At 43.8% G+C, this 27,632-nt stretch overlaps 1 protein-coding gene across 1 annotated transcript in view; it reads right to left on the bottom strand.

Moving 5' to 3' along the window:
* The window catches only part of LOC137643840 (tonsoku-like protein), a 47,703-nt gene extending 24,367 nt beyond the window's left edge, over window positions 1–23,336 (bottom strand). The window contains exon 1 of the mRNA XM_068376559.1: window positions 23,219–23,336. The gene's annotated coding sequence lies outside the window, so the exon portion shown is untranslated. The remainder of the gene's footprint in view (window positions 1–23,218) is intronic.
* Between the last annotated feature and the right edge of the window lie 4,296 nt (window positions 23,337–27,632).

Consider the following 27,632-nt stretch of genomic DNA (forward strand, 5'->3'; position numbering starts at 1 on the left):
AGGCTGCGCAGAACAAGGTAAATGTCTCGCAAGCTGAGGCTCCTGAGGCGCAAGGCTAAGGTGTTGTGGTGCTTGCCTTGTGGAGGGTTGAGCTCGCTGCAGCGAGAGCTGAGGAGACTGACTCATGGACGGGAGAGGTTGTTGTACCTCAACCGAGTGTTGCATCACTGGTGGAGCAGCAAGTGGAGGCGGAGGAAGAGAGGTATAATCCTCCTGATCCCATTGTAAAGGTTGCCTTAAGGAAGGCGGAGGCTGAACACCACAGGGAACAGCAAACTCAGCACGTGGCTCAACATCGTACGCCTGGCAGGTGGTACTGCGATCAGGCGGAGCGAGCGTAGGCGGAGGGAGTGTAGGCGGAGGCGGAGGAGCAACACTCTCAGCCCGACACTCACGCATCAAGTCCGAAAGCTGTGCTTGCATGGACTGTAGTAGAGTCTACAACATCGTACGCCTGGCAGGTGGTACTGCGATCAGGCGGAGCGAGTGTAGGCGGAGGGAGTGTAGGCGGAGGCGGAGGAGCAACACTCTCAGCCCGACACTCAAGCATCAAGTCCGAAAGCTGTGCTTGCATGGACTGTAGTAGAGTCCACAACATCGTACGCCTGGCAGGTGGTACTGCGATCAGGCGGAGCGAGCATAGGCGGGGGGAGTGTAGGCGGAGGCGGAGGCGCAACACTCTCAGCCCGACACTCACGCATCAAGACCGAAAGTTGTGACTGCATGGACTGCAGTAGAGTCAACTTGGGGTCGGCAGACACTAAGGTCTGCTGAGGTAAAGCCTTAACAGCAGAGATCTGTTGCGGCAGAACCTTACTCCTCTTAGGCGGAGTGTAAACAACTGATGACTGAGGAGAGTCAGAGCTAACCCAATGACTGCATCCGGGTTGTTGAACTTTAACTTCGTACGTCTGGCATAGGTCTGGACTATACGTTTAAGAGGTCTTGAGACCTGAGACCAGCGTTACTCTGCCTTTATTTTCTCCCCTAAATCTCTTCTGCAGACGAGCAAAATAAGGGCTCAATCGTCTGCGGGTGGGAGTGACGGTCTCGGTAAGACACGCCCACAACCACCGAGGATACTTCTGTGCGCCGATCAAGGCCTGCTGAACCCTTATGCCCTTCGACATTGCTTCTCCCCTGGGCTTGGGAGCTTGCAAGAGGTCCCGGACTGGGAGGACGACTGGCGCGCACAAAAGTACCCTCACGCACAACACTGACATACTTTGCGCTAATCACTTATCACTATGATTTCTGTTTGCACTTATTTCACTGAACTCGAAACTTTAAGTGGTTTGTACCTGAAACACGCAATTCTATCCTTTCTCAAAAGTTAGTAATTGCGAAAACAGAATTACAATGTAACAGAAAAATCTAATGAAAGATAATTCAGTGGCTGGAAAGAGACTAAACACTAGATCACTCTAGAAACGTTTAGTTTCTTCCCCTAAAGAGACTAGGGAGAAGAGCAAAAACGATAACGACGTTACTCGTACGCCTGGCAGGCTTGAATGAAACGTTTATCCTCTTTCTCCCTCCGTCTCTATCTCTCTCTCTCTCTCTCTCTCTTGACTTAGAACCTGAGAGAAGAGCCCAATCATATATATCGTTAAAACATATTATTGTTAAAGGAAAAAACTGAAAAGTTCCTTTATTAGGATCAAAACCATTAAGTTAAGAAAGAATGAACAAAACGCTAGACACGGTTACTCTTACTGCAACGTGAAACCGTGAACATTCTTTCTCTATCGTAACGATAGAGTGCAAGTTGAACGTTCTGAACGTCAACAACTGCAGAGACAAAACAAAACGTTAGTTCAACTTTGAAAACAGTACGAGACTATCAAAGAAATTCTTTCAAACTCTGTGGCGGAAATAGCATAATATGTTAACAGGTAAAACCGAAATGACGGGCTCAATGTTAATTAACTTCAGTACCAAGAAAAGACCGCCTACTATTAGGAAGGTCGAATATAAACAAATATAAAAATTAATTTTAATAAGTTTATAATAAAAGGAAGTTAATCGAAGAGGCCTATAAGAGGCGGAGAGATATAAAATAAATCTATAACTTTTGTTAAGCAAAATTAAGAAAGAGAGTCTATACTCTCTTAGACACCAACACTTCCGTCTAAGGGAAGGGTCGGCCATTGAAAAGTGAACGAGAGTTCATACTCTCTTCGTCACCATAATTAATCAAATTAATTCCAAAAGCTAACTAAGCTAATATAGAAGTTTCCAGTAAAGCGACAGCCGAAATCGAAGAGAAATACTTCACCAAAGTCGTGAAAATACTCCAAGAACATAAGCGTATCCCAGAACGTCTTGCCGGAAGCACGACAGAGGAATAATTGAGGAGGTGTCAACAAGAAGTACTTGAGTACCTGGCCACAGGTGGCGCTGGTAAATACACCCCCTTCTAGTATTGTGATAGCTGGCGTATCCCTCCATAGAATTCTGTCGGGCAACGGAGTTGACAGCTACATGATTATCGGGTAAGTTTAATATTGAAAATAAATTTTTGAATATACTTACCCGATAATCATGTAGCTGTCAACTCCGTTGCCCGACAGAATTCTACGGAAGGGATACGCCAGCGATCGCTATACAAGAGGGGGGTGTACTCACAAGCGCCACCTGTGGCCAGGTACTGCAGTACTTCTTGTTGACACCACCTCAATTTTTCCTCGGTCCACTGGTTCTATGGGGAGGAAGGGTGGGTCAATTAAATCATGATTATCGGGTAAGTATATTCAAAAATTTATTTTACTAATAAAAATAACATTTTTCAATATTAAACTTACCCGATAATCATGTAGCTGATTCACACCCAGGGAGGTGGGTGAAAACCAGTGTACATGTATATCAAGAAGCTAAGTATCCCGTATTTCATATTATCAGTTATTCAAAATAACAATGAAATTACAAGTACCTGGTAAGGAAGTCGACTTGAGCCATTACTCTGCCTTAAATAAGTTCGTCTTCCTTACTGAGCGCAGCGTTCCTCTTAGGAGGCTGAACAACTCTAAGGTGCTGAAGTATCAAGGGCTGCAACCCATACTAAAGGACCTCATCACAACTTTTAACCTCGGCGCTTCTCAAGAAAGAATTGACCACCCGCCAAATCAACAAGGATGTGGAAGGCTTCTTAGCCGACCGTACAACCCATAAAAAGTATTCAAGAGAAAGGTTAAAAGGTTATGGGATTATGGGAATGTAGTGGCTGAGCCCTCGCCTACTACTGCATTCGTTGCTACGAATGGTCCCAGGGTGTAGCAGTACTCGTAAAGAGACTGGACATCTTTGAGATAGAATGATGCGAACACTGACTTGCTTCTCCAATAGGTTGCATCCATAACACTCTGCAGAGAATGGTTCTGTTTAAAGGCCACTGAAGTAGCCACAGCTCCCACTTCATGTGTCCTTACCTTCAGCAAAGCAAGGTCCTCTTCCTTCAGATGAGAATGTGTTTCCCTAATCAGAAGCCTGAATAGTAAGAAACTGAGTTCTTAGAACTTGGGAAAGAAGGTTTCTTGATAGCACACCATAAGGCTTCTGATTGTCCTCGTAAAGGTTAAGACCTTTTTAGATAGTACCTAAGAGCTCTAACTGGGCAAAGTACTCTCTCCAGTTCATTCCCCACCAAGTTGGACAGGCTTGGGATCTCGAACGACTTAGGCCAAGGACGTGAAGGAAGCTCGTTTAGCAAAAACCGAGCTGCAAGGAACATGTAGCCGTTTCAGATGTGAAAACAATGATCCTGCTGAAGGCGTGGATCTCACTTACTCTTTTAGCTGTTGTCAAGCACACGAGGAAAAGAGTTTTTAATGTGAGGTCCTAAAAAGAGGCTGATTGGAGAGGTTCAAATCTTGATGACATAAGGACCCTTAGGACCACGTCTAGATTCCAGCCTGGAGTGGACAACCGACGTTCCTTTGAGGTCTCAAAAGACCTAGGGAGGTCCTGTAGATCTTTGTTGGTGGAAAGATCCAAGCCTCTGTGGCGGAAAACCGCTGCCAACATACTTCTGTAACCCTTGATCGTAGGAGCTGAAAGGGATCTTACTTTCCTTAGATGTAACAGGAAGTCAGCAATCTGGGTTACAGTGGTACTGGTTGAGGAAACTGCATTGGTCTTGTACCAGCTACGGAAGACTTCCCCTTGAGACTGATAGATTCTGAGAGTGGATGTTCTCCTTGCTCTGGCAAAACGCTCTGGCTGCCTCCTTCGAAAAGCCCCTAGCTCTTGAGAGTCTTTCGAAAGTCTGAAGGCAGTCAGACGAAGAGCGTGGAGGTTTGGGTGTACCTTCTTTACGTGAGGTTGACGTAGAAGGTTCACTCCTAGAGGAAGAGTCCTGGGAATGTCGACCAGCCATTGCAGTACCTCTATGAACCATTCTCTCGCGGGCCAGAGCGGAGCCAATCCACGTCAGCCGTGTCCCTTTGCGAGAGGAGAACTTCTGAAGTACCCTGTTGACAATCTTGAACGGCGGGAATGCATACAGGTCGAGATGGGACCAATCCAGCAGAAAAGCATCCACGTGAACTGCTGCTGTGTCTGGAATCGGAGAACAATACAACAGGAGTCTCTAGGTTATCGAGGTAGCGAACAGATCTATGGTTGCCTGACCCCACAGGGCCCAAAGTCTGCTGCAAACACTCTTGTGAAGGGTCCACTCTGTGGGGATGACCTGACCCTTCCGGCTGAGGCGATCTGCCATGACATTCATACCGCCCTGAATGAACCTCGTTACCAGCGTGAGCTTTCGATCTTTTGACCAGATGAGGAGGTCCCTTGCGATCTAGAACAACTTCCACGAAAGAGTCCCTCCCTGCTTGAAGATGTAAGCCAGGGCTGTGGTGTTGTCAGAGTCCACCTCCACCACCTTGTTAAGCTGGAGGGACTTGAAGTTTATCAAGGCCAGAAGAACCGCCAACAACTCCTTGCAATTGATGTGAAGTGTCCTTTGCTCCTGATTCCATGTTCCCGAGCATTCCTGTCCGTCCAAAGTCGCACCCCAGCCCGTGTCTGATGCGTCCGAGAGGAGACGGCGGTCGGGTTTCTGAACAGCCAAATGTAGACTTCCTTGAGAAGAAAGCTGTTCTTACACCTCCTCTCTTAGGAAACAGGAACTGAGACCGTCTCTAGCGTCATGTCCTTTATCCAGTGAGCAGCTAGATGATACTGAAGGGGGGGGAGGTGGAGTCTCCCTAACACGATGAACAGGGCCAGCGATGAAAGTGTCCCTGTTAGACTCATCCACTACCTGACTGAGCATCGGTTCCTTCTCAGCATGCTCTGGATGCATTCTAGGGCTTGGAAGATCCTTGGGGCCGACGGAAAAGCCCGAAAAGCTCGACTCTGAAGATCCATACCCAGGTAGACAATGGTCTGGGATGGGACGAGCTGAGACTCCTCAAAATTGACCAGGAGGCCCAGTTCCTTGGTCAGATCCATAGTCCATCTGAGAATCTCCAGACAGCGACGACTTGTGGGAGCTCTTAAAAGCCAGTCGTCTGACGGAGCCGGACACAAGATCATGGTACTGCTGCACAGTCTGTGAACTGTCAACCATGGGGAAGCGAGGAAGTACAGTGACAACCCGAAGCTGTCTAGACTGTCTGGGTCGTATAGACAACTCCTTATCGGGTTGCTGAGGTTGCCGCACTGCGTCACAACAAGTCACTTCTGCTGGTTGTTGAACGTCTTCCCAGTGACACACTGACTCCGTAAACAAAAAATCCTCTAACAAGGACTAAGCTTGGACTGCATGTCTTGCAACACAGCTCAAGGTCTATGGGAGCAGGTGTGGTAACAGACGGGGTTAGCGACTGAAGTGGAACCATTACCTTCCCTGGAAGCATGTTATGCTTAAATAAAAGTCCATAGGAGGCTACGCAGCTAAAGGCTCCTCTCCAAATGACAGAGTCCTCAAGGGAATATCAGAAGGAGGGAGAAAAGCACTTTCTCATCTACAGGAACCATATCCGAGAAAAGCTAAGTTCTCTCAGTGAGGGTTTCACTGGTGCAAAAGCAGCAGACTAGAAGGCAACGTTATGAAACTGCTTGACAGTCTAGTGAGTTGGCAACAACCAAAGATGTGTGACTGAGAAGCATGCGGTAAGGTATGCAGAGCATGCTGTATGTAGAGCATGCTGTATGCAGAGCATGCTGTATGTAGAGCATGCTGTAAGAGAAGCAGAGCATGTTGCATGGCGTGTAACATTTCTCAGAAATTCCATGACCAGTGCTAGATTGAGTAATATCGCATTACTGTCCATTGAAAGTGCACGTGCCGAGGGAATTGATTTAGACTGTTTTGTTGATGAATTTGATAGCCGGTATGATAATCGTAGAATTAAGCTGCACTAAATATACGATCTATAATCTACTTCACCTCAGGACAGGGAAACTCGCCCTGTTGGCAACACTGCATTACTTCATGCATGCTTGCATGGGGTTTTAATATCAACATAATATTTACATTACATTCATAACTCATGATTCATTTTTGTTTTGAAGATATTTTGCCATATTTGCGATTTGTTAAAAATATATTGCAAGGAATACATATATATTTTTTTATTTAAGTAATACGAATAACCTCCATTATCATAATGTTTGTGTAGGCATACATGTATATGATTACAAATGCAAGTTATGAAAGTAATGAGGTGTTATTATTGTCATTTGTTATTTCAAAGTTGAATGGGAAGAGGCTCAAGTTGAGGAGAAAGTGGCAGATGCATGCGTTGAGGTGGCTGACTCATAGCATGAGGTTCCTGCCTCAAGAGTTGCGCTTGCCTCAAGGGTTGAGGTGGCTGCGCAGAGAGAGGCTCTTGATTCACGAGTTGAGGTTCTTGAGGTGTGAGCTGCGAGAGTTGAGGTAGCGGCTGCGCAGAACGCAGTTCCTGTCTCACGAGTTGAGGTTCCTGAGGAGCTAGCCTCAAGAGTTGAGGCTCTCGCCTTGAGGAAAGTTGAGGTAGCAGCTGCGAGAGCTGAGGTGGCTGCCTCAAGGATGGTAGAGGTTGTCGTACCTCAAAAGGTTGTAGCCTCAAAGATGGTCTAACTGCAAGAAAATCTTGCCTCAAGGCATAAGACTCCTGCTCCCATTGTTGAGGTTGCCTTAAGGAAGGTTAAGGTTGCTGCACAACGCTGGTAACTGGCAACTCCGAACGCGGTAAGGTAGCTTGAGGAACCTCAACTTCGTACGCCTGGCAGACTGGACTGCGGTGAGGCGGAGCGCTCGCAGGAGGAGGTGTAAGCTTCTCAGCCTGAAACTCACGCATTAAGACCGCAAGCTGCGACTGCATGGACTGCAGCAAAGTCATCTTGGGATCAACAGACGATAAGATCTGTTGAGGCAAAGCCTTAACAGAAGATGATGTCTGTTGAGGCATCGCCTTACCTCTCTTAGGAGGTGTGCAGTCACCTGATGACTGCGGAGAGTCAGAGCTAACCCAATGACTGCATCCGTGTTGTTGAACTCTAGAGGTCTGGACTTTACGTTTAAGAGGTCTTGAGACCTGAGTCCAGCGTTTTCTCCCCGAAATTTCTTCTGCAGACGAGCAAAATAAGGGCTCAATCGTCTGCGGGTGGGAGTGACGGTCTCTGTAAGACACGCCCGCAACCACCGAGGATACTTCTGTGCGCCGATCAAGGCCTGCCGAACCCTTTTGCCCTTCGACATTGCTTCTCCCCTGGGCTTGGGAGCTTGCAAGAGGTCCCGGACTGGGAGGACGACTGGCACGCACAGAAGTACCCTCACGTACAACACTGACACACTTTCCCAAATAAAAAGTTCCTTTATTAGAATTAAAACCATTAAGCTAAGAAAGAATGAACAAAACGCTAGAAACGGTTACTCTTACTGCAACGTGACACCGTGAAAATTCTCTCTCTATCGTAACGATAGAGCGCAAGTTGAACGTTCTGAACGTCAACAACTGCAGAGACAAAACAAAACGTTAGTTCAACTTTGAAAACAGTACGAGACTATCAAAGAAATTCTTTCAAAAACATTAAAATAGCATATGTTAACAGGTAAAACCGAAATGACGGGCTCAATGTTAATTAACTTCGGTACCAAGAAAAGACCGCCTACTATTAGGAAAGGTCGAATATAAACAAATATAAAAATTAATTTTAATAAGTTTATAATAAAAGGAAGTTAATCGAAGAGGCCTATAAAAGGCGGAGAGATAAAAAAAATAAATCTATAACTTTTGTTAAGCAAAATTAAGAAAGAGAGTCTACTCTCTTAGACACCAACACTTCCGTCTAAGGGAAGGGTCGGCCATTTAAAGGTGAAAGAGAGTTCATACTCTCTTCGTCACCATAATTAATCAAATTAATTCCAAAAGCTAGCTAAGCTAATAATAAAACTTCCTGAATAGCGAAAGCTGAAATCTTAGAGCAATACTTCACCAAAAACCGTGAACAAGACTCCAAAATTATAAGCGTATCCATGAACGTCTTGCCGGAAGCACGACAGAGGAAAAATTGAGGTGGTGTCAACAAGAAGTACTGCAGTACCTGGCCACAGGTGGCGCTTGTGAGTACACCCCCCTCTTGTATAGCGATCGCTGGCGTATCCCTTCCGTAGAATTCTGTAAGGCAACGGAGTTGACAGCTACATGATTATCGGGTAAGTTTAATATTGAAAAATTTACTATTGCACAATATTCATAATGAAGAAAACAAGATGTGTTCCTGATGTGTTTATGGGTACAGTACTTTGAACTGTTCCGATGAAAATTGAAGGAAACTCATATCTTTAAAATTTTAAAATTTTAAAATACCAAAAGTTGCAACAGAAAAACTTCATTCTAAAATGGGGTTTTATTATAGTTATGAACGGAAAAAACTTTTCTACTAAACAACAGGTATTTCCTATAGAAAAAAGTCATTTTCTTCGAAAATGACCCTATTTTCACTACAAATAAGCACTTAATTATCTAAAAAATAATTATCAATAGGGTTAGCATGTGTTAAATGTTGGTTTGTTTGTCCTATGAAAACGCACCCAACGTTCGTTTACGCTGGTAAGTGTAGTGTTTGTCCAATGAGAACGCACCCAGGTTTGTTGACATTATCGAAATAGTTGATTTATTGAAAAATATGTTTATTTCAAAGGTTGATATGTTATTATGATTGGGTCATTACAATTATAAAGAGTAATCCATGTGAATTGTGATTATATTGTGAAAACTGTATTAATTTCCCGAGTGGATGGGAGCCGGGACTTCCCCTCTCCCGTTTTCGTCACATATTTGTATTTTTTTTACCTTTGGGGAAGCTTTAAAGAGAATAAAAGTGATAAATTTATAATTTGTTGGTTAAATGGATTTGTCTTGTCTGTATCGCAATGTTATCTATTTTTTTATGTGAAGTTTTCTACAAAAAGGAACCATGGGACCTGCGTGCTCCCCCAAGCTGTTGTTTGAATCTGTAGTAGAGGCAGAGAGGAAATAAAGAGAAAACGGAAAGGTCGTTTCCTTTCTCCCGGAGTTTATTTTTGAGTTTTACGAGACAACTGAGGAGGCTATGCCTCAAACTGAGGGGCTTATGGCCCACACTCAACATGGTGCCCAGACCCGGGAATCAGATGAGAGCGAGGCTGAATTTACTGGATTCCCCAACGACATAAATCAACTTAGGAGAGCAGTGCTACAGAGAGAGAAGGCAACAATATGGCTGCGTTGTGCCTCAGAAGATTTGACCAGAGCCATGGCCGGTAATCCGACCTGGCATGAAATTACAAGTCTCGTAAAAGACTACGATAATAAGAAGGCCGACTGGGAAGAAATAATTCAGCGAGACCAGAATTCTATAGAGGATGTTGACGAGCTCCAGAGAAGAATACTTGAAGACCACCATTTTCTAAAAGAGGTAAGAAAAATCCGTACTGAAGCAGCAGCTACCTTAGAGAGGCTGGGCAAGGACAGAAACTTGGTTGCTAATAGGTCCAGTGAAGATATTAATTCAGGCAGTGAAGTCGGTAATGAGGGTTTTAGTGTGCAATTGCCTAAACTCCAGCTAGTGAAATTTGGCGGGAAAATAACAGAGTGGCGGCCATTTTGGGACCAATTTATGGCACTTGTGGACGATCAGCCTATGCCTCTTGTTTCCAAATTTATGTATCTTCAATCTGTTTTAGAGGGTGAGGCTAGGGGTGTACTACAGGGCCTCACCCAAACAACAGCTAATTACAAGATAGCCTGTGAGTTGTTAGAAGAAAGGTATGGCGATCCAGAAAACATTATATCAGCTCACCTTCAAGCCCTAATGCAACTTAGCTCATCTAGGAGCGCAAGGACTGAAATTCACACGTCCTCTTTGCGGAAATTACAGGATGAGTTAGTAGGCCATGTGCGCAGTTTGGAGGCCCTTGGAGTTGGAGGTGAACAGTACGGGCGGATCTTGGTGCCTATGATCCTTGCTCTGTTACCTCATGACATAAGGTTGGACTGGTCGCGTAGTGGACGGAAAAGAGGAGATCTCGACGGATTGCTGAAGTTCTTGCAACGAGAAGTGGAAGGCAGAGAGAGGGCAGAGGCTATCAAGAGACTAAGCCTTGGAAAATCCGAGGAACCCAGTGTAGAACGACGGACTAAAAAGCACACTCCCAGTTCAGCCTCTGCCCTTCAAACTTCATCAGAAGAAAGTGGTTCGAAGACGTTTTGCGCATTCTGTGGAAAGCTGCATCCCAGTGAAAGGTGTTTAGGTATAACTAAGCTCCCCCTTGCAGAAAGAGAAGAAGCCGTGCGTAATCGCCGTTTGTGTTTTAAGTGTTTATCTAAAAGCCATTATGCCAAGGCCTGTTGGGCTAAGTGTTCAAAGTGCAAGACTGGGAATCACAACTCCCTTGTATGTCGGAGATCTGAAACGAAACCCTCCGTAACAGCTAGTGAAAATAACCCTGTAGTAGAGGGAGTGCAAGAGGGGTCAAATTCTGTGACCCATGTGGGGGTAGCACCTTGTGAGGTGAAAAACAAGGTTAATTCAAGGTGTTGTGTATTGCAGACGGCCCAAGTCAGGGTAGTAGGCCATCAGGGTATCACATTTGCTACTGTAATGTTTGATACGGGGTCTGATCGGTCTTACATTTCAAGGGAACTGGTCAAACGGGTCAAGCCTAAGTGGCTGACTTCTGAGTATTTATCATTTTCTGCCTTTGGTGGAGGGAAAGCCTCTAAGGCAGATTTGTGTAGTATTTATGAAATAATGAGTGTAGGGGCAAATGATCACAATTATAGTTTTAAGGTTGCTGAGATTGATGTAATTTGTCCTCTGTTATCTAGGTCCAAAGTGGACCCTAAGTGTTTAGAACCTTTTTCTCACCTTAAGTTGATCGATGAGTATGGATCCCATCGAAATTTACATATTGATATGTTGATAGGCCTTGATTTATATTGGAAGATGATGATCCCCAACCAGGTTATGTATAATGACGGGCTTGTGGCCCAGGAGACAATTTTTGGTTGGATTTTGTCCGGATCCTTTAATAGGTCTGAAGGTAATATTGGTGTAAGTGTACAATTGTTAGCAATTGAGAATGTACAAGAGTGTAGTTTGAGTCAATTTTGGGATCTAGAGTCTGTTGGCATAAAACCCAACGAACTACATTCTGAGGCGATGAACCCTGACCCAGTCTTGGTTCAATTTGAGAATTTGGTAAGTTTTAAAGAGGGTCGCTATGAAGTGGCCCTACCATGGAAATCTGAGAATATGAAATTAGATTTGATCAATAATGAACATCATGCTTTGAGAAGATTGGAAGGTCTCTATAATAGGTTAGGTAAAAACCCCTGTCTGCAGGAACGATATATTAAGGTGTTTAATGAATATGAAAAGGAGGGTATTATTGAAGAAATTCCTTCCCATCAACGGGAAGGTGGGTATCCTATATTTTATTTGCCTCATCGGCCTGTGGTACGGGAAGGGAGCCTAACCACCAAGGTGAGGCCTGTTTTTGATGGATCTGCACGTGGCAGTAATGGAGTATCTCTGAATGATTGTTTAGAAAGTGGTCCTTCACTCAACCCTGATTTAGTTGAGGTGTTGTTAAGATTTAGAAGGTGGAGGGTGGCCTTAACAGCTGATATTACAAAGGCTTTTCTTCAAATAAAGGTAAGAAGGGAGGACCGTGATGTTCATAGGTTTTTGTTGAAAGAGGGGAACAATGTTAAACATTTCAGATTTATAAGAATGCCCTTTGGTAATAAGAGTAGTCCATTTTTATTAAATGCCACCTTAAAATTTCATTTAAAGAAATACCCTCTCACAGAGGTGGTTTCTGAACTGTATGAGAATCTTTACGTAGATGATTGGCTATCTGGGGCTGATAGTCCCGCAGAAGCAAGTTTAAGATTTGAAGAAGCCTATGGTATCCTGCAGGAGGCTGGTATGTCATTGTCAAAGTGTACGTCTAATTGTAAGACTTTAACTATAACTGAAGGTTCTAGTGAAGAGAGTGTCAAGGTTCTAGGCCTCCACTGGGTATCCTCCCCTGACTGTTTTACCTTTAAGGTTGAGAACCTGGACCCCTTTGGAGATATTGTTTGTACCAAAAGAAATGTGTTAAGCCTCATAGCTCGGTGTTTTGATCCCTTGGGGCTCATATGTCCGTTTGTTATGCATGCAAAAATACTGTTTCAAGAAATCTGGAGATTAGGTTTAGATTGGGATGAGCTATTACCCGAGGCTATGCAAGGCAGAGTTAAATTATGGGTTGTAGGATTTTCTGTGCTTGAGTCATTTAGAGTAGATCGGTACTTGTTTTCTGAGTCACCCTTTAAGGAAATTCCTAATGTTCAATTCCATGCATTTAGTGATGCTTCAGAAAAGGGTTATGGTGCTTGTGTTTATGTGAGAGTGCCTGAGGGGGATAAATTCAAGGTATCGCTGGTTGTTGCAAGAGGCAAGGTAGCCCCTATAAAAAGGGTTTCCCTTCCTAGGCTTGAATTACTCGGAGCCCTGTTATGTGCTAGACTCGTTGTGTTTGTGACGTCCGCCTTGCAGCTGGGTAAAGAGGTTTCTGTTCAATGTTGGACGGATTCCACAGTAGCCCTAGCTTGGATAAAGGGGGACCCCAATAGATGGAAAACCTTTGTGGCTAACAGGGTTGTTGAGATTCAACATTTGACACCTCCTTCATGTTGGCAGCATTGTCCAGGCAAGGACAACCCAGCGGATCTTGTATCTCGAGGTGTTTTTGCTGAGCAGCTTTTGCAGTCTGATATTTGGCTGAAGGGTCCTCCTTGGCTCTGTTCCTCCCCGCTCCCTCATCAGGAAGGCAGGGGGGCGGACATTCCTTCAGAAGAGATATGTGATACTGACACAGTTTGTGTTGCAGTTGAAAATGAGCCGCCCTTATTTGAATTCACCCGATGGAGTTCCTTTACAAAGGCCCTTAATGTAGTAGGTTGGGTACTGAGATTTGTTGGGAATTGCAGACCTTCGTCCCGCAAATTAAGTGGACCTTTAACCTATGGAGAATTGACGAAGGCTAAGGTACAACTGCTGTACTTTGTGCAACGAGAGGCCTTTGCAAAGGAAGTAAATGCTCTGAGTAGATCTCTCCCCCTCCCAAGGGGTTCTTCCTTGATTAAACTTGATCCTTACCTAGATGAGGATGGGCTACTGAGAATAAAAGGGCGCTTAGAGAATGCAGACTTGAGTTTTGAGAGTAAGCACCCTATAATAATTCCTGGTACCCACATTGCTTTACTGTTAGTTCGTTTCCAGCATAGGTTGCTCAAGCATGCTGGTGTTGCTACACTTGTATCCACTTTACGAAACAGTTACTGGATCATTCGCCTTCGTCAGATTGCAAAGAAGGTTTGTCGAGAATGTGTGGCTTGTCGGCGTTGTGATGCCTCTGCTTGTTCCCAGCCTGTGGGGCCACTTCCCGAGTTGAGAGTTAAGTCGGCTCCTCCATTCACGGTTACAGGTCTGGATTTTGCTGGTCCTTTATTTTGTATTGATTTTCCATCCAAGAAATTGTATATACTTCTTTTTACCTGTGCTGTCATTCGAGCTGTTCATTTAGAGCTCACCGAGTCTCTTTCGGTTGTTGATTGTAATTTGGCCATTAGACGGTTTGTAGCTAGACGGGGTGTTCCAACAGTGTTCTACTCTGACAATGCTAGAACCTTTGTGAGTGTCTCCAACCTGTTAAGAGAACATTATGGCTCGTTGACGCCCCAATGGAAGTTTATTGTACCTAATGCTCCTTGGTGGGGAGGCTGGTGGGAACGCCTCATTAGATCTGTGAAAGTTGCACTGAGGAAAACATTGGGCACTAATTCTTTGTCCAAGAGTGAATTAGAGACTACACTTCATGAGGTGGAAGCTTGTATTAATTCTAGACCCTTGACATTTGTAGGTGAGGAACCTGATATCGCAAATCCTCTTACCCCTTCCCATTTCCTAATTGGCCGTTCTGCAGGTTTTCAGTTAGAGTTAGTAGATGATCCAGACTGTGGTGTATCCTCAAAGGATTTGTGTGTAAGAGAAGCTGTGCGTCTGGGTCAGTTAGACAAATTTTGGAGAATATGGCAGACTGAGTATCTGAGAAACCTGCCTTGTATGGTGAAGGGGTTCAAGCCAAATTGTAACCTTAAAGAGGGTTCTGTTGTACTAGTAAAGGATGAACGGGTGCCAAGGTTAAGGTGGCCTCTTGGAGTTATTACTAAGTTGTATCCTGGAAAAGATGGGGTTGTTAGAAGTGTTGAGGTTAAAACCAAACGTGGATTTATATCCAGACCTGTGCAAAATTTGTATAATCTAGAAATAACTGATTTGAAGGGTGAAATGGGTAGTAATTCCCAGGAGGAGAGACTTGAGAATCTTAGACAGGAGCCTGTAGAATCACCCTTAGTGTCTAATGTTGGTAAGTCCCGAAAGGGAAGACCTATTAAGGTTCCTATTAAACTTGACTTGTAGATTAAGGTAATAAGATAGCCTTGGAAGGCTCTGATGATGATAGGAGTGTTGAGACACTCCTATGGTGGGGAGGATGTTAAATGTTGGTTTGTTTGTCCTATGAAAACGCACCCAACGTTCGTTTACGCTGGTAAGTGTAGTGTTTGTCCAATGAGAACGCACCCAGGTTTGTTGACATTATCGAAATATGTTATTTTCATTAGTAAAATAAATTTTTGAATATACTTACCCGATAATCATGTAGCTGTCAACTCTGTTGCCCGACAGAATTCTATGGAGGGATACGCCAGCTATCACAATACTAGAAGGGGGTGTTCTTACCAGCGCCACCTGTGGCCAGGTACTCAAGTACTTCTTGTTGACACCTCCTCAATTATTCCTCGGTCCCACTGGTTCTCTATGGGGAGGAAGGGAGGGTCAATTAAATCATGATTATCGGGTAAGTATATTCAAAAATTTATTTTACTAATGAAAATAACATTTTTCAATATTAAACTTACCCGATAATCATGTAGCTGATTCACACCCAGGGGGGTGGGTGAAAACCAGTGTACAAGATTAAAGGATAGCTAAGTATCCCATATTTCATATAACAGTTATCTCAAATAACAATGAAATAATAAGTACCTGGTAAGGAAGTCGAATTGAACCGTTACTCTGTCTCTTTTTTATGTTCGTCTTCCTTACTGAGCGCAGCGTTCCTCTTGGAGGCTGAATCAACCCAAAGGTGCTAAAGTATACAGGGCTGCAACCCATACTAAAGGACCTCATCACAACCTTTAACCTCGGCGCTTCTCAAGAAAGAATTGACCACCCGCCAAATCAACAAGGATGTGGAAGGCTTCTTAGCCGACCGAACAACCCATAAAAAGTATTCAAGAGAAAGGTTAAAAAGTTATGGAATTATGGGAATGTAGTGGCTGAGCCCTCGCCTACTACTGCATTCGTTGCTACGAATGGACCCAGGGTGTAGCAGTACTCGTAAAGAGACTGGACATCTTTGAGATAGAATGATGCGAACACTGACTTGCTTCTCCAATAGGTTGCATCCATAACACTCTGCAGAGAACGGTTCTGTTTGAAGGCCACTGAAGTAGCCACAGCTCTCACTTCATGTGTCCTTACCTTCAGCAAAGCAAGGTCTTCTTCCTTCAGATGAGAAATTTGCTTCTCTAATCAGAAGCCTGATGTAGTAAGAAACTGAGTTCTTAGACATTGGTAGAGAAGGCTTCTTGATAGCACACCATAAGGCTTCTGATTGTCCTCGTAATGGTTTTGACCTTCTTAAATAGTACTTAAGAGCTCTAACAGGGCAAAGTACTCTCTCTAGTTCGTTCCCCACCATGTTGGACAGGCTTGGGATCTCGAACGACTTAGGGCAAGGACGGGAAGGAAGCTCGTTTTAGCCAAAAAAAAAACCGAGCCGCAAGGAACATGTAGCCGTTTCAGATGTGAAACCTATGTTCCTGCTGAAGGCGTGGATCTCACTTACTCTTTTACCTGTTGCTAAGCACACGAGGAAAAGAGTTTCTAATGTGAGGTCCTTAAAAGAGGCTGATTGGAACGGTTCAAATCCTGATGACATTAGGAATCTTAGGACCACGTCTAGATTCCAGCCTGGAGTGGACAACCGACGTTCCTTTGAGGTCTCAAAAGACCTAAGGAGGTCCTGTAGATCTTTGTTGGAGGAAAGATCCAAGCCTCTGTGGCGGAAAACCGCTGCCAACATACTTCTGTAACCCTTGATCGTAGGAGCTGATAGGGATTTTACGTTCCTTAGATGTAACAGGAAGTCAGCAATCTGGGTTACAGTGGTACTGGTTGAGGAAAACTGCATTGGCCTTGCACCAGCTTCGGAAGACTTCCCATTAAGACTGATAGACTCTGAGAGTGGATGTCGTCCTTGCTCTGGCAATCGTTCTGGCTGCCTCCTTCGAAAAGCCTCTAGTTCTTGAGAGACTTTCGATAGTCTGAAGGCAGTCAGACGAAGAGCGTGGAGGTTTGGGTGTACCTTCTTTACGTGAGGTTGACGCAGAAGGTCCACTCTAGGAGGAAGAGTCCTGGGAACGTCGACCAGCCATTGCAGTACCTCGGTGAACCCTTCTCTCGCGGGTCAGAGGGGAGCAACCAACGTCAACCGTGTCCCTTTGTGAGAGGCGAACTTCTGAAGTACCCTGTTGACAATCTTGAACGGCGGGAATGCATACAGGTTGAGATGGGACCAATCCAGCAGAAAGGCATCCACGCGAACTGCTGCTGGGTCTGGAATCGGAGAACAATACAAGAGGAGCTTCTTGGTCATCGAGGTAGCGAATAGAACTATGGTTGGCAGACCCCACAGGGCCCAAAGTCTGCTGCAAACATTCTTGTGAAGGGTCCACTCTGTGGGGAAGACCTGACCCTTACGGCTGAGGCGATCTGCCATGACATTCATATCGCCCTGAATGAGCCTCGTTACCAGCGTGAGCTTTCGATCTTTGACCAAATGAGGAGGTCCCTTGCGATCTTGAACAACTTCCTCGAATGAGTCCCTCTCTGCTTGGAGATGTAAGCCAAGGCTGTGGTGTAGTCGGAGTTCACCTCCACCACCTTGTTAAGCTGGAGGGACTTGAAGTTTATCAAGGCCAGATGAACTGCCAACAACTCCTTGCAATAGATGTGAAGTGTCCTTTGCTCCTGATTCCATGTTCCCGAGCATTCCTGTCCGTCCAGTGTCGCACCCCAGCCCGTGTCCGATGCGTCCGAGAAGAGACGGTGGTCGGGGGTCTGAACAGCCAAAGGTAGACCTTCCTTGAGAAGAATGCTGTTCTTCCACCACGTTAGAGTAGACCTCATCTCTTCGGAAACAGGAACTGAGCCCGTCTCTAGCGTCATGTCCTTTATCCAGTGAGCAGCTAGATGATACTGAAGGGGGCGGAGGTGGAGTCTCCCTAACTCGATGAACAGGGCCAGCGATGAAAGTGTCCCTGTTAGACTCATCCCCTGCCTGACTAAGCATCGGTTCCTTCTCAGCATGCTCTGGATGCATTCTAGGGCTTGGAAGATCCTTGGGGCCGACGGACAAGTCCGAAAAGCTCGACTCTGAAGATCCATACCCAAGGGAACAATGGTCTGGGATGGAACGAGCTGAGACTCCTCAAAATTGACCAGGAGGCCCAGTTCCTTGGTCAGATCCATAGTCCATTTGAAAATCTCCAGACAGCGACGACTTGTGGGAGCTCTTAAAAGCCAGTCGTCTGACGGAGCCGGACACAAGATCATGATACTGCTGCACAGTCTGTAAACTGACAATCATGGGCAAGCGAGGAAGTACAGTGACAACCCGAATCTGTCTAGACTATCTGGGTCGTACAGACAACTCCTTAACGGGTTGCTGAGGTTGCCGCACTGCGTCACAACAAGTCCCTTCTGTTGGTTGTTGAACGTCTTCCCCGTGACACATTGACTCCGTAAACAAAAATCCTCTAACAAGGACTAAGCTTGGACTGCATGTCATGCAACACAGCTCAAGGTCTATGGGAGCAGGTGTGGTAACAGACGGGATTAGCGGCTGAAGTGGAACCATTACCTTCCCTGTAAGCATGTTATGCTTAAATAAAAGTCCATAAGAGGTTATGCAGCTAAAGGCTCCCTCCAAATGACAGAGTCCTCAAGGGAAAATCAGAAGGAGGGAGAAAAGAACTTTCTCATCTACAGGGACCTTATCCTAGAAAAGCTAAGTTCTCTGAGTGAGGGTTCACTGGTGCAAAAGCAGCAGACTAGAAGGCAACGTTATGAAACTGCTTGACAGTCTAGTGAGTTGGCAACAACCCAAGATATGTTGAGAAGCATGCGGTAAGGTATGCAGAGCATGATGAATGCAGAGTATGCTGTATGCAGAGCATGCTGTATGTAGAGCATGTTGTATGCAGAGCATGCTGAATGCAGAGCATGCTGTATGCAGAGCATGTTGTATGCAGAGCATGCTGAATGCAGAGCATGCTGAATGCTGAGCATGTAGTAAGCAGAGCCTGCTGTAAGCAGAGCCTGCTGTAAGGAAAGCAGAGCGTGTGCATGGCGTTTAACATTTCTCAGAAATTCCATGACCAGTGCTAGAGTGCTTTATGCATGCTTGCATGGGGTTTAAAAATCAACATAATGTTTACCTTACATTCATAACTCATGATTCATATTTGCCATGGTTTGAAAATGGAGGTAAGGTCTGCTGAACAGCAGAGTCAGAACGAGCTGGAACAACAACAGTGGAAGGTGCAGAAAGTTCCTGTTCCTGTGGTATGAGTGGAGCGTGAAGAGACCGAGGTTGCGCAGAACAAGGTAAAGTTCCCGCAAGCAGAGGTGTCTGAGGCGCAGGATCAGGGTGCACGGGTTGAGCTCGGTGCAGCAGCTGAGGAGACTGACTCACAGGTGGAAGAGGTTGTACCTCCACCGAGAGTTGCACCACCGGTGGAGCAGCCAGGGGAGGAGGAGGAAGAGTGGAGTAATCCTCCTGATCCCAAACCGAAGGTTGCCTTAAAGAAGGCTGAGGCTGAACAACACTGGGAACAGCGAACACAGAAAGAGGTTCAACATCGTACGCCTGGCAGATGGTGCTGCGACTGGGTGCAGCGAGTGCAGGAGGGTTGAGCACAGGCTGAACGGGTGCAGGGGAGGTGCAACACTCTCAGCCCGACACTCACACAACAGGTCCGAAAGCTGTGCTTGCATGGACTGTAGTAGAGTCCACAACATCGTACGCCTGGCAGATGGTGCTGCGACTGGGTGCAGCGAGTGCAGGCGGGTTGAGCACAGGCTGAAAGGGTGCAGGTGGAGGTGCAACACTCTCAGCCCGACACTCACGCAACAGGTCCGAAAGCTGTGCTTGCATGGACTGTAGTAGAGTCCACAACATCGTACGCCTGGCAGATGGTGTTGCGACTGGGTGCAGCGAGTGCAGGCGGGTGCAGCACAGGCTGAACGGGTGCAGCCGGTTGGTGCACCACCGGTGCAGTCGGGTGCAGCACAGGCTGAACGGGTGCAGGCGGTTGGTGCACCACCGGTGCAGGAGGAGGAGGAGGTGCAACACTCTCAGCACGACACTCACGCATCAGGTCCGAAAGCTGTGCTTGCATGGACTGTAGTAGAGTCCACAACATCGTACGCCTGGCAGGTGGTACTGCGATCAGGCGGAGCGAGCATAGGGGGGGGGGGGGGAGTGTAGGCGCACTCTCAGCCCGACAAACTGATGACTGAGGAGAGTCAGAGCTAACCCAATGACTGCATCCGGGTTGTTGAACTTTACTTCGTACGTCTGGCATAGGTCTGGACTTTACGTTTAAGAGGTCTTGAGACCTGAGACCAGCGTAACTCTGCCTTTATTTTCTCCTCTAAATCTCTTCTGCAGACGAGCAAAATAAGGGCTCAATCGTCTGCGGGTGGGAGTGACGGTCTCGGTAAGACACGCCCACAACCACCGAGGATACTTCTGTGCGCCGATCAAGGCCTGCCGAACCCTTTTGTCCTTCGACATTGCTTCTCCCCTGGGCTTGGGAGCCTGCAAGAGGTCCCGGACTGGGAGGACGACTGGCGCGCACAAAAGTACCCTCACGCACTAATCACTTATCACTTTGATTTCTGTTTGCACTTATTTCACTGAACTCGAAACTTTAAGTGGTTTGTACCTGAAACACGCAATTCTATCCTTCTCAAAAGTTAGTAATTGCGAAAACAGAATTACAATGTAACAGAAAAATCTAATGAAAGAAAATTCAGTGGCTGGAAAGAGACTAAACACTAGATCACTCTAGAAACGTTTAGTTTCTTCCCCTAAAGAGACGAGGGATAAGAGCAAAACGATAACGACGTTACTCGTACGCCTGGCAGGCTTGAGGGAAACGTTTATCCTCTTTCTCCCTCCGTCTCTATCTCTCTCTCTCTCTCTCTCTCTTGACTTAGAACCTGAGAGAAGAGCCCAATCATATATATCGTTAAAACATATTATTGTTAAAGGAAAAAACTGAAATATTTCCCAAAAAGAAAAGTTCCTTATTAGGATCAAAACCATTAAGTTAAGAAAGAATGAACAAAACGCTAAACACGGTTACTCTTACTGCAATGTGAAACCGTGAACATTCTTTCTCTATCGTAACGATAGAGTGCAAGTTGAAACGTTCTGAACGTCAACAACTGCCGAGACAAACAAAACGTTAGTTCAACTTTGAAAAAGTACGAGACTATCAAAGAAATTCTTTCAAAGACCTTAAAATAGCATAATATGTTAACAGGTAAAACCGAAATGACGGGCTCACGATAATTAACTTCGGTACCAAGAAAAGACCGCCTACTATTAGGAAGGTCGAATATAAACAAATATAAAAATTAATTTTAATAAGTTTATAATAAAAGGAAGTTAATCGAAGAGGCCTATAAGAGGCGGAGAGATATAAAATAAATCTATAACTTTTGTTAAGCAAAATTAAGAAAGAGAGTCTATACTCTCTTAGACACCAACACTTCCGTCTAAGGGAAGGGTCGGCCATTGAAAGGTGAACGAGAGTTCATACTCTCTTCGTCACCAAAATTAATCAAATTAATTCCAAAAGCTAACTAAGCTAAAATAGAAGTTTCCAGTAAAGCGACAGCCGAAATCAAAGAGAAATACTTCACCAAAGTCGTGAAAATACTCCAAGAACATAAGCGTATCCCAGAACGTCTTGTCAGAAGCACGACAGAGGAATAATTGAGGAGGTGTCAACAAGAAGTACTTGAGTACCTGGCCACAGGTGGCGCTGGTAAGAACACCCCCTTCTAGTATTGTGATAGCTGGCGTATCCCTCCATAGAATTCTGTCGGGCAACAGAGTTGACAGCTACATGATTATCGGGTAAGTTTAATATTGAAAAAGTTGATTTATTGAAAAATATGTTTATTTCAAAGGTTGATATGTTATTATGATTGGGTCATTACAATTATAAAGAGTAATCCATGTGAATTGTGATTATATTGTGAAAACTGTATTAATTTCCCGAGTGGATGGGAGCCGGGACTTCCCCTCTCCCGTTTTCGTCACATATTTGTATTTTTTTTACCTTTGGGGAAGCTTTAAAGAGAATAAAAGTGATAAATTTATAATTTGTTGGTTAAATGGATTTGTCTTGTCTGTATCGCAATGTTATCTATTTTTTTATGTGAAGTTTTCTACAAAAAGGAACCATGGGACCTGCGTGCTCCCCCAAGCTGTTGTTTGAATCTGTAGTAGAGGCAGAGAGGAAATAAAGAGAAAACGGAAAGGTCGTTTCCTTTCTCCCGGAGTTTATTTTTGAGTTTTACGAGACAACTGAGGAGGCTATGCCTCAAACTGAGGGGCTTATGGCCCACAATCAACAGCATGCATAGCTTGCCAGTATAAAGAAGCGTGATGTTTTTCTTTAACCACAAACAAAGTGAGCGCACGGCGGAGCAAAAACCATTGGATTTCTAAAAAATATCCCCCTTCTTAGACTGTCTAATGGAGTTTCGGTTTATTTGCTGCTGAAATGGAAGTCATAGTCTGTGAAAGCCTTTTATTTACTACACGAAAGACTATTTTTTCTGCTCAAATTGAAACAAAAATATTGCTTAACACAAGGTTTCTCCCCTAACCTAACCTAGGGGCTATATCCTTACCTACTCCACCTTCCAGGGATGGTCCCGTCCCCCCGCAACCCCACTTAGACTCTTTTATCCTTAACTTAACTTGAGATGAATTCTCATTCATGTATGCTTTCCATACAGCTTCACTCCTGGCAAGATAATATTAAATCATAATATTCCATAAACCGTAAAACTAGCTTCACAATATCATATTTTATGCAAAGATGAATGGATATAACCTACGGTAGGATAATAGTCTCTGAGCCTTTGTATATCAGCGGTCAGTTCCTCCCATTTGGATTAAAATTGACATCAACTAACCTAAATTTTCCAGCCTGACCTAGCCTACAAGCCGTGTCCTAACCTACTTACCTAACAGGGGGGGGGGGGGACGCTAACGCCCCCCTTCCACTGCCGGATTCTTAGTTAACCGTAATCATAAATACATGTGGCCGCTATCATACATACACCCCACTGGAGTATATTTATTTGTAACAACATCCCTAGTATGACACATCTACGGTAAAATATGCTTATAAAAGAAATAACCAGACGATAAGAGATTATAAGACTATAAGAGATTGCAGAGATTATGATAAACAAACTATTGCTTTACTTACATAGCCTGATATATAAGTTTAAAAAGTATTAAATTACTTACCACAATAACTTGATTGCCATGTATTGGTATTTCGACGGTCAATAAATATAGATGGAATTCTGGATATCATTTGAGGTTTCGGAAGTTTCGCGGGTTTTAGCGAATAATAGTAGAGCTGTTTATAGTAGTAATCAAAGGGAGGATCTTTTAAACGCCTCTCTAAGTTTGTCTGTGTTGTGGTACCTGATTAATTTCTCTGGAGATTCATACAATAGTTTCAGTGGATTATTCAATTGAAATGTTAATCAGTTTATATTCTTAATGTATTATATATATATATATATATATATATATATATATATATATATATATATATATATATATATATATATATATATATATATATATATATATATATATATATATATATATATATATATATATATATATATATATATATACACATATATATATATATAAAAGACAATTACTGTCTTTTGTTTCGGACTCACATTATCCTGGCATGGCGGTTTGAAACAGGAATTTAATCCTGATATTTATGTAAGGATTTACACATAGCACACCTTTAGTTTATTCAAATTTTAATCTTCTCATGCTATAAAGCTTAAATTCACATGATCTACCTATGATTTGAAACATTTCAATACAGAATTTATCTTAGTGCTATTTTCTATTTGGTGTTTTTTATCTGAAGCATCTCCTTTTCAATATATATATATATATATATATATATATATATATATATATATATATATATATATATATATATATATATATATATATATATATATATATATATATATATATACAAAGTTTTATAATTTACATTTAGTTTATGGCATTTTCATGTGATTTGTTAAACCGCTTTGTATACTCACCCTTATATCTGCCATCAAATCCCATAATAATTTTGTTTGAATTGCTCTCCCTCTCTCTACAATACCAGAAAATATTGATACTCGAAAATCAACCCACATTAAAGATATAATTAACATTGAATTTAAATCTTTATGTATATTTCATTTAATATTCAAGTTTATTTATACATACTTCAGTATACGTATGTCACAAACTTTGGTTACAGCTTATGGCCAAATAAAAAGTTGTTAAGAAACCGATCTATCTATAGGTTTACGATTTAATCTTGTAATTACATGAAATGATGCATTACAGTTGTTAAAGATTCTTTAAACGGACATTAGATTGCTGATGAAAATTTCATACAGATGATAGGTTGGCCTGAGCTTAAAAAAAAAAAAATTAAGAATTTTTTTTTCAAGATACTGTATATTGAAACTAAAGAATTTCACAACATTGTAGATTGTAAGTCTCAATAAAAGTTCCACTTTATCAAGGCTGAAATAAGTGAAGCATGGTGTGCCACACGTATTACATGCTCGTACACTAACGATATTTCTGTTTTTTGTATATTATCATTATCGCTCCCCACTCCTCGCACTGATAACTTAAAAATGCCTTTATGTGCCTGTATCAGTCTGTTTGATGTTTTTGTGATCTTTCAGTGAAACTTATCATAAAAGCATTGTTGATATAAGGCTAATTGCAATAACATCGTCTCAGTTACCACGTAAGTGGTGCATCTGCACAATAGTAACCTCAAGTGAACTCTCATAAACCTAGAATCATGCCGATTGGTGACGTTGCGTCTTGTTAGTATTAGGTTATATTACTCGGTTTATCTATTCGCTTGTTAATGTATTCATTCATATATATTTCATTAACTTGCTTATATATTTAGAGTTTTTAAATTACTATGTGTATCCCCTTTTAAATTACTATGTGTATCCCCTTTTAAAATGTTATTTTCATTAGTAAAATAAATTTTTGAATATACTTACCCGATAATCATGTAGCTGTCAACTCCGTTGCCCGACAGAATTCTACGGAAGGGATACGCCAGCGATCGCTATACAAGAGGGGGGTGTACTCACCAGCGCCACTGGTTCTCTATGGGGAGGAAGGGTGGGTCAATTAAATCATGATTATCGGGTAAGTATATTCAAAAATTTATTTTACTCATGAAAATAACATTTTTCAATATTAATCTTACCCGATAATCATGTAGCTGATTCACACCCAGGGAGGTGGGTGAAAACCAGTGTACATGTATATCAAGAAGCTAAGTATCCCGTATTTCATATTATCAGTTATTCAAAATAACAATGAAATAATAAGTACCTGGTAAGGAAGTCGACTTGAACCATTACTCTGCCTTTAATAAGTTCGTCTTCCTTACTGAGCGCAGCGTTCCTCTTAGAAGGCTGAACAACTCTAAGGTGCTGAAGTATAAAGGGCTGCAACCCATACTAAAGGACCTCTACACAACCTCTAACCTAGGCGCTTCTCAAGAACGAATTGACCACCCGCCAAATCAACTAGGATGCGGAAGGCTTCTTAGCCTACCGTAACAACCCAAAAACAACAATAAAAGCATTCAAGAGAAAGGTTAAAAAAGGTTATGGGATTAAGGGAATGTAGTGGCTGAGCCCTCACCTACTACTGCACTCGCTGCTACGAATGGTCCCAGGGTGTAGCAGTTCTCGTAAAGAGACTGGACATCTTTGAGATAAAAAGATGCAAACACTGACTTGCTCCTCCAATAGGTTGCATCCATAATACTCTGCAGAGAACGGTTCTGTTTGAAGGCCATCGAAGTAGCTACAGCTCTCACTTCGTGGGTCCTTACCTTCAGCAAAGCAAGGTCTTCATCCTTCATGTGAGAATGAGCTTCTCTAATCAGAAGCCTTATGTAATACGAAACTGCGTTTTTGGACATAGGCATCGAAGGTTTCTTGATGGCACACCATAAGGCTTCTGATTGTCCTCGTATAGGTTTTGACCTTTTAAGATAATACTTTAGAGCTCTGACAGGGCAAAGAACTCTCTCTAGCTCGTTACCCACCATGTTGGAGAGGCTAGGAATTTCAAACGATCTAGGCCAAGGACGTGAAGGAAGTTCATTTTTTGCCAAAAACCCGAGCTGTAAGGAACATGTTGCTGTTTCGGATGTGAATCCTATGTTCCTGCTGAAGGCGTGAACCTCACTAACTCTTTTGGCTGTTGCAAGGCATACGAGGAAAAGAGTTTTGAGAGTAAGGTCTTTGAAAGAGGCTGACTGGAGAGGTTCAAATCTAGGAGACATCAGGAACCTTAAGACTACGTCTAGATTCCAGCCTGGAGTGGACAAGCGACGTTCTTTAGAGGTCTCGAAAGACTTAAGGATGTCCTGTAGATCCTTATTGGAAGAAAGATCCAAGCCTCTGTGGCGGAAAACTGATGCCAACATACTTCTGTACCCTTTGATCGTAGGAGCCGAAAGAGATCTAACATTCCTAAGATGTAACAGGAAGTCAGCAACTTGGGTTACAGAGGTATTGGTAGAGGAAACTGCATTGGCTCTGCACCAGCTTCGGAAGACTTCCCACTTGGATTGATAGACTCTACGAGTGGAAATCCTCCTTGCTCTGGCAATCGCTCTGGCTGCCTCCTTCGAAAAGCCTCTAGCTCTAGAGAGTCTTTCGATAGTCTGAAGGCAGTCAGACGAAGAGCGTGGAGGCTTGGATGTACCTTCTTTACGTGAGGTTGACGTAGAAGGTCCACTCTTAGAGGGAGAGTCCTGGGAACGTCGACCAGCCATTGCAGTACCTCTGTGAACCATTCTCTTGCAGGCCAAAGGGGAGCAACCAACGTCAGCCGTGTCCCTTCGTGGGAGACGAACTTCTGAATGACTCTGTTGATGATCTTGAACGGCGGGAATGCATAAAGATCGAGATGGGACCAATCCAGCAGAAAAGCATCCACGTGAACTGCTGCCGGGTCTGGAATTGGGGAACAGTACAATGGGAGCCTCTTGGTCATGGAGGTGGCGAACAGATCTATCGTTGGCTGACCCCACAAGGTCCAAAGTCTGTTGCACACGTCCTTGTGAAGGGTCCATTCTGTGGGGATGACTTGACCCTTCCTGCTGAGGCGATCTGCCGAGACATTCATATTGCCCTGAATGAATCTCGTTACCAGCTTGAGGTTTAGACTTCTTGACCAAATGAGGAGGTCCCTTGCGATCTCGTATAGCTTCTTCGAATGAGTCCCTCCCTGCTTGGAGAAGTATGCCAAGGCTGTGGTGTTGTCGGAGTTCACCTCCACCACCTTGTTTAGCAGGAGGGACTTGAAGTTCATTAAGGCCAGATGTACTGCCAACAACTCCTTGCAATTGATGTGAAGCATTTCCTGTTCCTTGTTCCATGTCCCCGAGCATTCCTGTCCGTCCAAGGTCGCGCCCCAGCCCGAGTCTGATGCGTCCGAATAGAGATGAAGATTGGGGGTCTGAACAGCTAACGAGAGACCCTCCTTGAGAAGGATGTTGCTCTTCCACCACATGAGAGTAGTCTTCATCTCTTTGGTAACAGGAATAGAGACCGCTTCGAGCGTCATA

This window comes from Palaemon carinicauda, chromosome 7 (assembly GCF_036898095.1).
Source record: "Palaemon carinicauda isolate YSFRI2023 chromosome 7, ASM3689809v2, whole genome shotgun sequence".
Classification (NCBI taxonomy): Eukaryota; Metazoa; Arthropoda; class Malacostraca; order Decapoda; family Palaemonidae; genus Palaemon; species Palaemon carinicauda.